The sequence below is a fragment of the Schistocerca nitens genome, chromosome 3 (genome assembly GCF_023898315.1).
Source record: "Schistocerca nitens isolate TAMUIC-IGC-003100 chromosome 3, iqSchNite1.1, whole genome shotgun sequence".
NCBI lineage: Eukaryota > Metazoa > Arthropoda > Insecta > Orthoptera > Acrididae > Schistocerca > Schistocerca nitens.
This window is the reverse complement of record NC_064616.1, coordinates 993971113-993986019: the sequence shown is the minus strand read 5'-3', so window position 1 is coordinate 993986019 and position 14907 is coordinate 993971113.

Genomic DNA, 14907 nt, shown 5'->3' with positions numbered 1-14907 from the left:
GTGTTTCGATGGACTTAATTACTTCAGTGAGATCGTTCTTGCAAATGTGAAATATACCCCATTGAGTGGCTTTCATTAGAGCAAATTTGAGCAATCTACTCTGTCAATTATACTACCTGTAATTAGTGACAGCAAAAATTGTTAAATAATCCTTGTGATTTTGCAGACACAGTTCTGACTCTGATTACTGGTTGCTGTACGTATCTATCCACATCAAGGCTGTTGAGAGAGACTCGTGAAGATTCAAGACAGCTTTTAGAAGATTTTGCAGTTTAAAAGTGACATAATTGTGAAATAAGTGTGCAGATGAGTGATTAAACTGTGTTTTGTTGAAGTTGTTGTGCGATTTTAAAGGAATAATAAATGTTAAATACAGTGAGTGAATAATGAAAATCTCATTTTCCACATGTTTAAGCCGTCCCACTCGTAATTTTCCGCCACTTATTTACTGGTAAACACTAGTTGGAGAGTGACATGCCGCCCCCCCCTCCCCGTCTCCACAATCTTGGGTGTGACACTGACCTGTAACATATCCCAAAGTCTACAATATGCATTTTGCGGCTGTTGATATGAAAGTGGGAAGTACAGATCTTCCATTTAAATCAGGAATAGGTTAAGTGCATTACTTGAAAGTAACACAGGAAAAGCTTACTTATGTAGGTGGTAGTAGTGTCGGCAAAAAGTTCTTGTGTGTGAAGTTGCCATGTAGAACACCAGGTGTAAAACTTTTATCCCGGGTCTTGAACTGTGTCGGAACAAAAGTGAGGCATTCATATAACCCAATAATACTGTTTTCATTTCACTACACTTATACAGATGTCTGAGTTCCTCTGTGTTAACATTGCAAAGTCCTGTAGGCATGTGCAGTATTAAGCAAAACTGTCATATTGGAAGCAGAATCAAACACATTTGTTACGTTACTTGATATTTTCGGGAGAAAAAGGCAATGTTGCTTCTTATTAACATAATACTTTCAGAGTCACAGCTGTGTTTGACCAACCATAACTGATGCTGAATGTGCATGTCGTCATATAATGTGAAGGGCTTATTTCAATAGTGGTACAAGTCCATTATCTCCACTTTTCTGTCTATAATGCTTCTGAAATTAATGATCCAAACAAACATAAATAAAGGTTCATCTCTAGCAAGAAGCCATATGCTTAAATATTTCTGGTATCTCAACTGCAGATTTTTCAGCGCTCATTTAACTTTACGACTCTGTATCTCAAAATGAACAAAAATGGACTTGTACCACTAATGAAATAAGTCCTTCATATGCACACACAGCACACCGATCTCGTGAGGCACAAGGCTCTCATAACGAAGTATGTACGTTGGACAACAGATGGCACTAGGAAAAGAATGTTAACTGCGCTTTTTAGTTGCTACTTGCGACTCTTAGTTGCGATTTGTCACAGAAATTGCAGATTCCCGGTAGCGAATAGCGTAGTATGAACTTTGCTCAACAGATGGCACTGTTAACTGCGCTTTTTAGTTGCTACTTGCGACTCTTAATTGCGACTTGTCACGGAAATCGCAGTTGGACTCGATAGCGTACCGCAGAGATGGACGTAGTACGAACTTTGGCCAACAGATGGCACTGTTAACTGCGCTTTTTAGTTGCTACTTGCGACTCTTAGTCGCGACTTGTCACGGAAATCGCAGTTGGACTCGACTGCGAATCGCAGAGACGAGCGTAGTACAAACTTTGGCCAACAGATGCCACTGTTAACCGCGCTTTTTACACTCCTGGAAATGGAAAAAAGAACACATTGACACCGGTGTGTCAGACCCACCATACTTGCTCCGGACACTGCGAGAGGGCTGTACAAGCAATGATCACACGCACGGCACAGCGGACACACCAGGAACCGCGGTGTTGGCCGTCGAATGGCGCTAGCTGCGCAGCATTTGTGCACCGCCGCCGTCAGTGTCAGCCAGTTTGCCGTGGCATTCGGAGCTCCATCGCAGTCTTTAACACTGGTAGCATGCCGCGACAGCGTGGACGTGAACCATATGTGCAGTTGACGGACTTTGAGCGAGGGCGTATAGTGGGCATGCGGGAGGCCGGGTGGACGTACCGCCGAATTGCTCAACACGTGGGGCGTAAGATCTCCACAGTACATCGATGTTGTCGCCAGTGGTCGGCGGAAGGTGCACGTGCCCGTCGACCTGGGACCGGACCGCAGCGACGCACGGATGCACGCCAAGACCGTAGGATCCTACGCAGTGCCGTAGGGGACCGCACCGCCACTTCCCAGCAAATTAGGGACACTGTTGCTCCTGGGGTATCGGCGAGGACCGTTCGCAACCGTCTCCATGAAGCTGGGCTACGGTCCCACACACCATTAGGCTGTCTTCCGCTCACGCCCCAACATCGTGCAGCCCGCCTCCAGTGGTGTCGCGACAGGCGTGAATGGAGGGACGAATGGAGACGTGTCGTCTTCAGCGATGAGAGTCGCTTCTGACTTGGTGCCAATGATGGTCGTATGTGTGTTTGGCGCCGTGCAGGTGAGCGCCACAATCAGGACTGCATACGGCCGAGGCACACAGGGCCAACACCCGGCATCATGGTGTGGGGAGCGATCTCCTACACTGGCCGTACACCACTGGTGATCGTCGAGGGGACACTGAATAGTGCACGGTACATCCAAACCGTCATCGAACCCATCGTTCTACCATTCCTAGACCGGCAAGGGAACTTGCTGTTCCAACAGGACAATGCACGTCCGCATGTATCCCGTGCCACCCAACGTGCTCTAGAAGGTGTAAGTCAACTACCCTGGCCAGCAAGATCTCCGGATCTGTCCCCCATTGAGCATGTGTGGGACTGGATGAAGCGTCGTCTCACGCGGTCTGCACGTCCAGCACGAACGCTGGTCCAACTGAGGCGCCAGGTGGAAATGGCATGGCAAGCCGTTCCACAGGACTACATCCAGCATCTCTACGATCGTCTCCATGGGAGAATAGCAGCCTGCATTGCTGCGAAAGGTGGATATACACTGTACTAGTGCCGACATTGTGCATGCTCTGTTGCCTGTGTCTATGTGCCTGTGGTTCTGTCAGTGTGATCATGTGATGTATCTGACCCCATGAATGTGTCAATAAAGTTTCCCCTTCCTGGGACAATGAATTCACGGTGTTCTTATTTCAATTTCCAGGAGTGTAGTTGCTACTTGCGACTCCTAGTTGCGACTTGTCACTGAAATTGCAGAAAGCAGTGCTAAATTCGACCAATAGATGGCTCACGTCTTTGAATGTGAAATACTACTTGCGACTGCTAACTGTGACTGAAATCGCAGTTAGATTCTGTAAAGTTGTTATTGTGATATCTGCGACTTCTCAGTCACTGTGATTTCTAACAGATATGCGATTTCCTGCCCACCACTACCTGCCTTACCTGGCAAGATGGCGGCGCATATGGATGTATTGGCAAATCTCTCCGTGAATATCGGTAAATTACCATCAGTGAATATTATGCTATGTGCAAAAAAAGTGATAAAAGGTGTTAAAATATGTGTAGTTGCACATAATTGGTATCATTCTTGTTGTTCCGTGGAAGCAATCCTCGGTCAACATAGGGCTACATGTGACTGTGGAACTGAGTGACATGGTCTTGAAACTGCATTTGAAATGTGCAACGCTGGACTCGAAATAAGTGTGAGGGAAAAACTGCAAAGTGACTTAAGTAAAGCTAGACAATATGCAAAAATGCTGAAAAGTTTGATCGACTATATGGACCTTCCCACAGATAAGCAAACAGGCAAACGAGTGTGTGCATATATTAGGCCTAAGAAAATCTCTCGACCTGTCTTAAATACCAATGTTTTTCGTGTTCCACTAATAAAAAATACTATGTTCTAAATGCAGACAGTTCAGAATCATGGACAAAAAATCTCATTGTAACAGGTAACTGCTTAGTAATATCTGTTGAACAAAAAAGTGCCAGCAGAAACACGTTACCATCAAATACTATTAAACGAAAAAATCGTGTGAGAGCAACTTGTAATAAAACTGAATACGAGACAAAAAAGGAAACAGTGAACAAGAAGGAAGAAATATACATATTATCGACGAGTCATGGTAAGGGACTGGTTACAATCATGTCTGATATGCAGTCCGAATATAAAGTGACTGGAACTTCGAAACCTGGTGCTCCTCTACGGGAAGTGCTGAAAAACTGTGAAACTGCCGTGAAAAGCGACGTCAACTGTGTCATAATCGGAGGAGGAAACGATGTCTATAAAAACGAAAGGAGCCTTGCTGTAAGAACACTGAAAGAATCGCTAGGAAAAATTTCACATGCGAAGGTATTTGTTGTAACCATTCCCTACAGACGCGACTTAACAGAAGACTCGTGTGTAAACAGAGAAATCAACGCAACAAATCGGAAATTCAGGAATATTTGTAGCGGTTTTGTGCACATAACTTTCATTCAAGCAACGAGTTTAGTAAGAGAGCATTTTACTAGACATGGACTGCACAGAAACAACCTAGGCAAGAAAGTGCTGACCAAAGAAATTCTCCAGGTGATAAAGACAGCAGGAGTGGATGCATATGTAAAAATAGCACTACCTGCAATAAGTTTTCTGCCAATGACAACAGAAAATAAAAGTGCACCAACAGCATATGCGGAAGAAACATCTGCAGATACACTCTATGATGAAAAAATTACATCTGTGCAAATATGTAAAGCGTCACAGTCACCAGTGGCATTATCAGTAGCAGCAGTGGAAAAGGAAGCAACAATAGCAGTAATAGCATAAGTTTCACCAACAACAGTAACTACAGTGCCTCTAAAAGGAGAAAAGAGAACTGCAGCAGGAGAAACAGCATCAAGTGTTATGGATAGACAGAAAACAGCACCTCCTCTCCATCTAAATGAGTTTTTAGTGGAAGGCAGCAAGATGAAGAAGCCCACGAGATAAGTAGTGTAACAAATTTCATAACACCTCACCAAAATCAATCTAAAATAAACAACAATTATGATCTTAAAATTTGCTATCTGAATGTTCAAGTACTAATAGATAAAGAATTTATTGTAAACAGTTTTGAACTAGATAACAAATTTGATATTTTCTGTCTGAGTGAACATAGGGTTACTGAGAGTGTACTTCCAGTTGTCAAACTTGATAACTATAATGTAGCAAATAGTTACTATAGAAAATTGCATATAAGAGGTGGTGTGACAATATATATTAACCAGTCATTCAGCTGCTCCATTGTTAAGTTGGACCTAGATTATTTGTGTGAGGAACAGAACTTTGAAGCCACTGGAATAGTTATGGACAGTTTTAAGTTAGTAATAGTATCCCTTTACAGGTCACCTAAGGATATCATCAATGTACTTCTAGACAAACTGGACATGCTGTTAGATGTACTAAGAGGGACCAGATGGTTGCATTATGACATAGTAATTGGTGGAGATCTGAATGCAGATTTTGATATAACAACACAGAAACGTACTGTGACTGAGTTGAAAGACCTTCTAAGATAGTGCAATTTGCACTCAATCAGTAACAGGCCTACAAGAGAGAAAGCATGTCTTGACAATATTTTTGTCAACTTTAAAACTACAGAAGAATCATGTGTTGTTACAGCGTTTCTATTTTCAGATCATGACTCTGTATCTTTAAACCATACAAGTAGGTTCTGTATTGATAAGAGTAGTATTCCTAAGCCTGTCCCAAAAGTTATAATCACCAGACCTGTCACAGATGACATAATTGCTCAGCTCTGTAAGTCGCTTGTTGAGAGAGACTTGTTCAACCAATGTCATGGCGACACAAGTTATAGTCTTAAGTGCTGATTTGTCAGGTAAACTATTATTTGAGAGATTTTTAAAACATTTCTGACGCAATTTAATGACAACATCCCCATAAAGAAATGCAAATTAACTGACAAAGGCTTTACAAACAGACAAAATCCATGGTACACTAAACGATTATCAAATATGAAAAAGCAAGTTATGGTGTTGCACAATATGTGTAGCAATCAGAAAACAGAACATGCCAGATTAGCCTATATAAAATGCAGGAATGAGGATAAAAAGCCATTGTGGAAGCCAAAAAAGCACATAATTTCAATACCATTGATAATTCCACAAATAAGTGGAAAACTGCATGGAAATTAATAAATGATGCTGCTAAAGATGTAAGAAGCAAAAAAATTAATGTAAGTCCCCAAAAATTCAATGATTTCTTTACTAAATCTGTTGAAGATGTAGGAAATACTATAATCAAACCTGATATCCGTTCATCAGAGTTACTTTCTAAAAATGTTTGCAGAACACCAACAGACACAGGCACGTTTATGTTCTCCGAGGTCTCACCTAATCTTGTCCTAAGAGTTGTAAAACGGTTGAAATCTTCAGACAGTGTAGATATATATGACATATCCTGTAAATTACTAAAGACAGTAATAAACGATATTGTGTACCCCTTAACATTCTGTATAAATAAATCTATATCTGATGGATATTTTCCCGAAGAGCTCAAAGTGACTAGGGTAGTTCCAATATATAAAAAGGGAGGTATAGACTCACCTTCCAGTTACAGACCAATCTCCATAGTCCCAGCTTTTTCTAAAATACTGGAATGTGTAATTTACCAACAGCTATCTGTTTATTTTGAAAAATTAGGAATAATTAGTAAATCCCAATATGGTTTTAGGAAAAAGTTGTCTACTGTGGATGCTGTACACTTTGTAGTCAAATACTTACATCAAGTGTTTGAGGATAAGGGCTATGCTCAACTCACATTTTGTGATCCAAGCAAAGCTTTCGACTGTGTAAAGCATAAGAAACTCCTAGAAAAACTGGAATTCTGTGGCATTAGACATAACAGCCTTAAATTAATAAAATCATATCTTCAGAATCGTAAGCAAGTTGCTTGTGTAGCGAAAGAAATGTCGAGTATAGAACAAGTCAAGGTAGGTGTTCCGCAGGGATCTGTACTGGGCCCCTTTTTATTCCTAATAATGATAAATGATGTGCCATCATTTATCAAGTCCACCACTGTGTTGTATGCAGATGATACAACATTTCTTCAAGCTAGTGATGGTTTCAATAGCCTTAAAACTTGTGCAGCAAAGACAATTGACCAAGCATCCTATTGGTTCAAGGCAAATGGATTTCTGCTGAATGAAAACAAAACACAGCAGACGGTTTGTAGTCTTAGAGATAAGCTTCTGTCAGACGATCCAAGTTATGTCAAATTTTTGGGGGTATACATAGTTGATAAATTATCTTGGAGTCAACTTGTACAATATATTAGTGGTAAGTTGTCAAGATTTATTTACCTGTTAAGGCAACTTGTGGATTGTGTTCCTGAAAAATATGTTAGAACTTCCTATTTTTCATTCTTTCAAAGTATAATAACATATGGAATTATTTTGTATGAGAACTCTAGCTGTGTACATTATATATTAATACTGTAAAAAAAAGCTATTAGGATAATTACTGGTTCTGCATTTAAGACAAACTGTAAACCATTGTTCTGTGAACAAAAAATCATGACTGTTATAAACCTGTACATATACTATTTTCTAATTTATACGAAGAAGAAATTACCAGAAACAAAAACCAGAAAAAATGTACATAGCCACAAAACAAAAAGGAATAGGTGCCTCTATATTCCTTACCACAGATTGTTGAAGTCACTCAAAAGATATGAAATCATGGGGTACAAATTATTTAATAATCTGCCTCAATCTGTTCAAGAATTACCTGAATAATTATTCAAACAAACAATTCATGACTGGCTAGTCCTCCACTCATTCTATGATATAAGAGAATTTATCAACTGTAATATAATACTGTAATGTTAACAACAAACCTGGTGTTTCTTTCAAACTATTAATTGTATTTTAGTATGTATATGATGTTGTCTATTGCTGTAATGGCCGAATGACAATAAAATTATTATTATTATTATTACTGATGTATGCAGACCTGACAGTCAATACAAATCAATATACAGTTGCAGTCTTGCACATTTTGCTGTACATAATAAGTGACACCCACCTCAGAAGTAAATGGTAGAAGCCAGCCTTTTCCTTCTTCAACTATGCGTTCCTGAACCACCTCAGAAGGTGGTTCAAGAAGGTTTTTCCCCTTGATCAGAATAATGAGCCTGTCATGTTATTTGTCCCTGACAAAGCTCATTAATGCATGAATGGATTTGTCAAGTCGTTTTACATGTTTACCACGCAAATATATGTATTTTATTGTTCGATGCATCCTTTCAATATGTATGTTTGTATTGATACCACTGTTCGCTATGTAGCAATATGCGCAGCACCTGGTGCTTTTAGCATAATGTTCTTGGAGGTAGAACCCAAACTCAGCTGTTACAGGATCTGAAACCAGGCGCTCCAGAGCTAAAGGAAATACATGCTCAAGTGTTATGACGTCTCTTTCCTGCATTAAACTCCTCACTAGCTTATAAGTTTCAACCTGCTCCTTTGATTTGATTTTAATACATGTATTTTCCCTCCATGCCCTGTCTGTATGCCACGAGCAATAGTCTTCTCACAGGTTGCGGCGTAGCACCTTCGCATCGCTCCTGTCACTTGTTAGGACGATATCGTTATAGGCATGAGTCATCGACAGATGTCACCAGCTGACATGGACCTAAGTTACAGAGCTGCACGTAGTTGTACTAGTAGGAGGCAGAGGTAAACAGTTGATGGACAGTGCTAGCAGTCGTAGTCAAAACCATGTTGTAAAGTTATGTTTGACTAATATTTAATGTATTTGCATAATTATAATTGTTTTATATGTGTAGTAATTAGCAGTGTGAGTGTTGTATGAGTGAAGAAGAACAGAAGTAAATGAAAATTGTTTTGTTTATTCATGAAGTACCAGTTAAACTATACAGGGGATTTACTATAATTAAATGTGCAATCAGTTTGTGGTACTAATAAATCGTGAGTAGAACACAAATTAATCGGTAATTTCAGAAGGAGTAATTTTATATTTGATTCTTTTCTAAATTTATTTATTTAGCAATTGCCATAGAAAGAAATGTTTTACTGTGATTGGTCATTGAAGTAAAGTGTGGGATAATACTGCAACCTGATTTGCTGTTTGTGATATCAGCCAATCAGAAAAATGCAGGCTCGCGCCAATCTATGTTGGGAACAAAGCCTTTGGTGTGATCTAGAGAAGTCAGGGCTGAGGGTTCGAACTAGTAACATGTCATTGAAAGCAGCTCCGACGAAAGTATTGTAAAATCGCAGAAAAATGCTAATTACGAGTTCGCAAAGTAGTACAAAGTGTATTTAAGTGAACGGTATAGTGAAAGTCGTGTGGAATTTCGGACGGAATATCAAAATTATTGCTTTTGACTGTTAGTTAAAACCGTGTGACGTGTTGTGCGATCTAAGACTGGAACAGGTATTACGTGTAGAGCAGAGTGCACAACATTTGAGCGAGCATTTTCATAACTAAACGATCTAGTGAACTTTATTAACTTCGGTAATGGGTGTAAATACCATAAACTGGTTACGTGTGTGATTGTGGTGTGCGTGGGAGCTTTACATTGTGTAGACCAGGGCTTAACAACTGGCCGGTTTTGAGCGCGAGTACTCGCGTCTGCTCAGGCACGTGCTCGCGAGCAGGTGCAATGTCGCGGAGTAGGGAGGGAGGGGAGGGAGGAGAAATGCGGGCGCACGTTTGAATGTGATCTCGCGTTCGTAGCAGATTTAACTAGCCATCTGAATGCTTTGAACATTTTACTACAAGGTAAAGATCTGCTAATTACTCATTTCACAGCTCGAATACGAACTTTTAAAATGAAATTGACACTTTGGGTGAGTCAGCTGGAAACAGGAAACCTAGCTCATTTTCCTAAATTATCATCCGTGCAAGATGTTCACAAAGACTGTGAACGTTATTCATATAGTTTAGTTGATCAGCGCTTTCAAGATCTGACAGCACTAGACAGTGATTTTGATCTGTTCTCTCCATATTCAGCGAATATTTAAGAGATTCGTCCTGAGCTGCAGCAAGAAATTATTGACCTGCAGTGTGACAGAGAATACAGAGACAACTTTCAGAACAAGAAAAACATTTTGGAATTCTACAGACACTTCCCTCAGGATAGATTTCCTCGTTTGCACAAACTGGTGGCTACAATAATATCAATGTTCGGTTCCACATATGTTTGTGAACAACTGTTCTCTGCAATGAAATGTAACAAGACGCGCCTGAGAAACGCATTGTCTGATCGAAATTTAAACTGCACACTGCGCCTAAAATGCACAAGAACAATTACTCCGAACATAGACGCAATTGTAAAGGGCAAAAAGTACAAGTTAACCAAGAATCCCACACTTCAGTGACAACTTTTATTATGTAACAGTTCACAAATTAATGCGAATGTAGAGGCATACACTAAGCTAATAAAATTATGTGGCACGTGTACATTCTCCTTTATTTGTTTCATTTGTCGCAGTAATAATTCGTGAGTGATATCCCTGCAGGTGGCTGCGGATTTACATTGACTGGTGGCAGCTGTTGTGTGCCCCACGTAACTTTCCCCACTCTCCGCTCTGGTGCGGTAGTGGGGGTAGCGTGCTAGCGCTACTCCGTGCTCGCGGCTTGCTGCTCACAGCTTGCTCCGCGAGCACGTATGTTGTGAAGCCCTGGTGTAGACACTTAGTACGGACTTGGCAGTAGTAACTGTGATCTTTATCGTAAAAATACACCTGAAAATTTACATTGCCAAGTTAAAACTTTTATTTCAGTACTAGCCACATCCCGTTTACTAGACAATTCTATGTATGTTGCGACCTGCAATAGACAGTAGTGGTCTATTATTTTCTACTACAGCATTTAGCTAGACAAATGAACATTGCTGGACATCGGCAGGGCGGTAAAAAGAATCGTGCCACGCCACACAAGGTGCATCGGCCGGGAAACTATAAAGCTGTAGGAACCGAATTCGTGATCGAGAGGAACGGTCAATAAGCAACTTTACAACAGTGACTGTAGGTGCGAGTGAGATATTGCTGTGAAGACGAACATACGTTTTGAGATGCAACGAGGAGAGAACCTGTGGAACGGAGATTTTATAGCGAACTGGATGCTACGGGACTGAAGGCGCAGCGTAGAATTGGTCCGCTGAGCAACAGATGGAACAGTATGCGGACAGTAAGGCGCAGCAGCTTCCATCGCAGTGGCAGCGCGTGGGGGCCCTGAATCTGGTACACCGCTGGAAGAAAGGCAGATTGCTGTTTTCAACACGCTGCGATGACGTCGGACGAAGAAATGTAAGTTAAGTTTATATAGTGTATTATTTGGATGTGTAAACAGACTTGCTAGTATGGATGGGAATGATAATTCTGTGGTTGTGAGAAAGGGCGATGTAAGTCAGTTTGATGTGAGTGCTAGTCAGGCAAGTACTCCTGAACAAAAGCAAGTAGGGGATACCGTTAATATGGAGGTATTAAGTAATGATGTGCCTCAGACATTTCCAGTTGTAAAGATGGAAGTGGAACATAATGTTCCGACCGATTCTGGTGTTGGTGACAGTTTAAATCTTGACGATAGTCAGTTGAATGATTTCAGTATTAATAATTTGTTTGATGTCAGTAGTGTTAATGTGAGTGAGGAGGCTGACAGAACAGATACCAAATTTGGTTTTGTGCCTGTACAATTAGCTGAACAAAAATTGTACAACAGGAAAAGAAATCAGAAAATTTATAAGATATGTTTGCAGCTTTAATGACGAATATGAATCAGAATTTTGGGAAGTTAGATCAGAAAGTTGAACAACAGTCTGGTAGTATTATCAAGCTAGCTAATGATCTGAAACAGTTTAAGACTGAAATTAATGAGAAAATAGAACAACAGGCTGTTGAGCTTAAGAACATGTGGGGGACGGATTTGCAGGTGTTTGATACTCATGTAAATAAGAGAATTTCTGATGCAGAAAGTAGGTGTAAAAAGTCTTCAGAAAATGTAAAAAGTGAATTAACAGAGCTGGTTAGCACGGTTGCTATTGGAAGCAAACAGAATATAGATCAGATAAGAAAAGAAGTAGGTCAAGTCAAGTCAAATCTGACGTCAGTAGGATTTATGTGTCAAACTGCACATGGAAATTTAAATAGAAAAATTGATTCTGTGAATGAAAATTGTTTGGACAGTGTTAAAGTTGTGTCTGAACGAGTAAATGCGGTTGTGAGTGGTGTAGAACAAATTACTAACAAAACTGAAGAAATAACCCTTAAATTAAATGAGCATGACAGTAGACTAAACAAAGTGGAACGTAATATTATATTGGGTGCTAACGGTGTGAACTGTAGTATGGTGATGGAAACTGCTGAAGTGTCTTATATTACAAACAGACAGTTTCTTCGTTTTGATCCAGCTGGAAATGTTCATCCGAAAGAGTTATGGAACGGTTTTGAAAATGTTTTGCCTAGTTTGCGGAGTGACCGACAGAAGATTGGTTTCGTAACATCGAAGTTTTTGGGTGAGGCTAGGATATGGCGAACGACTGCAACGGAACAATATGAGACGCTAGAGCAGTTCAAAGAAGCGTTTTTCAAAGAATATTGGGACAAGCAAAAGCAAATAGAATTGCAAAACAGTTTCTGGGCTGGGGAAAAGTTCAATCCCCGGAAAGAGAATATAAAAACATTTGCTTTAAGATGGGTGACTAATTTGTCATATTTGACGAACAAATTAGAGCCTGAGCAAATAATTATGGGGTTAGATGGAAAGTTGCCTCTAAGCTGGAGAAATAAAATAGTTGCTGCTCCTAGGGACAATGTTGATAAGTTTATTAGCTATTTGGAAAGGGTGGAGAAGCTTATGCAGGAAGAGGAGCAGACAAATCGTAGTTTTAGGCCTCAGAATACACTTGAGAGAGGTCAGAATGTTAATGTAAACAGAATGGGTGTGTCACATAATAGCCGAGGAAGGAGAGGAAGGGGTTGGCGCTATGCTCCAGTTCCAAGGACAATTGATAATGACCAGGGTCACGGTTACAGATCGCGATCGCCAATTCGTGATGACAATGATTTTCAGGAGAGAGATCAGGTGGGGGTGCGAGGCAGAAATGAAGCAGAATCACAGGGCACGAGAAACTAGATCCTGTCTGTGAAGGGATTGGCATTTGCAGAACGGGTAGCAGTAATTTGAATCCACTGGCCATACCTTTTGTGTACAATAAGAATAAAGTAACTGAAATCCAAATTATTGACAATAGTGATACAATTGAAAGTAGTAAAGCGAAGGATGATAGAATAGGCATGCTACAAGGTGGCTATGTAGATGGGAGCAGGCAACAGGAGCACTGTGCTGCAGGTTGTTTGGTGGGAAAAGATGTTAAAAGTGATGTAAAATCTAGCAGTGAGGGAGAAGTGTACAGTAGAGCGAATGAGGAATCTTGCCAGGGAGGAGGAGGAGATACGATTATACAGGGATTGCAGGAGCTAGATGAGAAGTGGGTAGAAGAATTATTGATGTCAGTAAATAGGGACTTAGAGGAAGCTATGGAAGCATTTCATGCTAGGGATGACCAGAATGGGGGTCAGCCGAGTAAAAATAATGTAGAAGGAGAAGATGAGGTACAAGAATTAGTGGAGAAACTAATTACTGTAGAAAAGGGAGCTGCAGAGTTGCAGAAGTGTTTTAATCTATCCATAGTGGATAGGCTAAAGAATGTAGGAAGGGAGAGTAGTGAAAGCAATCCTGTAGATATTTGTATAATCTCTGGGCACAAGGAAGGTTTTCGAAAGGCGTAAAATTGTACACGACTTGCTTGAGGAGGATGAAGTCACTGTTAAGGAAGAAAAGAAAGTTCGACCAATAATCAATCTTTTAGCGCAAGGGGAAGAAGTACAGTGCCTAGCTGATAGTGGCAGTGATTTGTGTGCTGTTAGTCAGCAATGGTTAGATGCTTTGCCTAATAAAAGAGAGCTAGTAATCATGCCTGTCATGGGAATCCAGATAATTGTAGCCACAGGAAAAGTGAAGAAGCAAGTAAAGTATGAAGTGATGTTGCCTATCAGTATAAATGGTAACCAGTTGTATCATAACTTTCTAGTTATTGAGGGCTTAAGTATAGATATGTTAGTGGGAATTGATTTCTTAAAGAAGTACAAGGGGAGGCTGGACTTTGAAAATGACAGTATAAGCCTGGAAGGGAGTGGGAAAAACATTTTAAGTGCCTTTCTCTAAGAAAAGAAAGCTTACAAAGAGGGAAGGTGAGCATATTCCGATTAGATATTGTAGGAAGAGAACAGATCTGGAAGGGTATAACGAATATGGGGAAGAAGTGGAGGTAGGTCCTGATGAAATGATCTAGTGGGTTGTCAATCTTCCTCTTCTATCTTTATAAACTTATCTGTCATCTTTCATATTCTTCACTCTGTTGGAAATGAGAAAGAGTAGCAGGGGGTGTTGTGATGTATGGTGGTAACAGTGCGAGTAAAGTATGTGTGGAAAAAGGAGTTGAGAAAGTTAGAATAATGAGACAGGCGGATATAATTTGAAAAATAAAATGATGTGTTATGCTGATTTTGCAGTAGTGAGGTGTTGTGGTGCTGTATATGAAGGTATACATTTTGAAGTAGTAGTGAGAGAAGTAACAGAGATGACTAATTATAGAGTATAATAAAAGGACTCAGATTAATGAGGAGGAAGGGCATAACTTTCTGTAGAAGGGAGTGTTATCCTGTTGGAAAATGGTAAAGGAATTGTGGAGTGTAGTTACAAAAGTTGATGTTTGGAAAAAAAGGGTGTTAGTTAGCATTTGATTACTAATGGATAGCGAGTAAGATGATTTGCATGAAGATGCATGGTCATAATGGAAAATGAATCTATCCCAAAAATGACATGACATTTACCGGAGGTGACTAATAAAATAAACCAATAGAGACGACAACCAAAATATT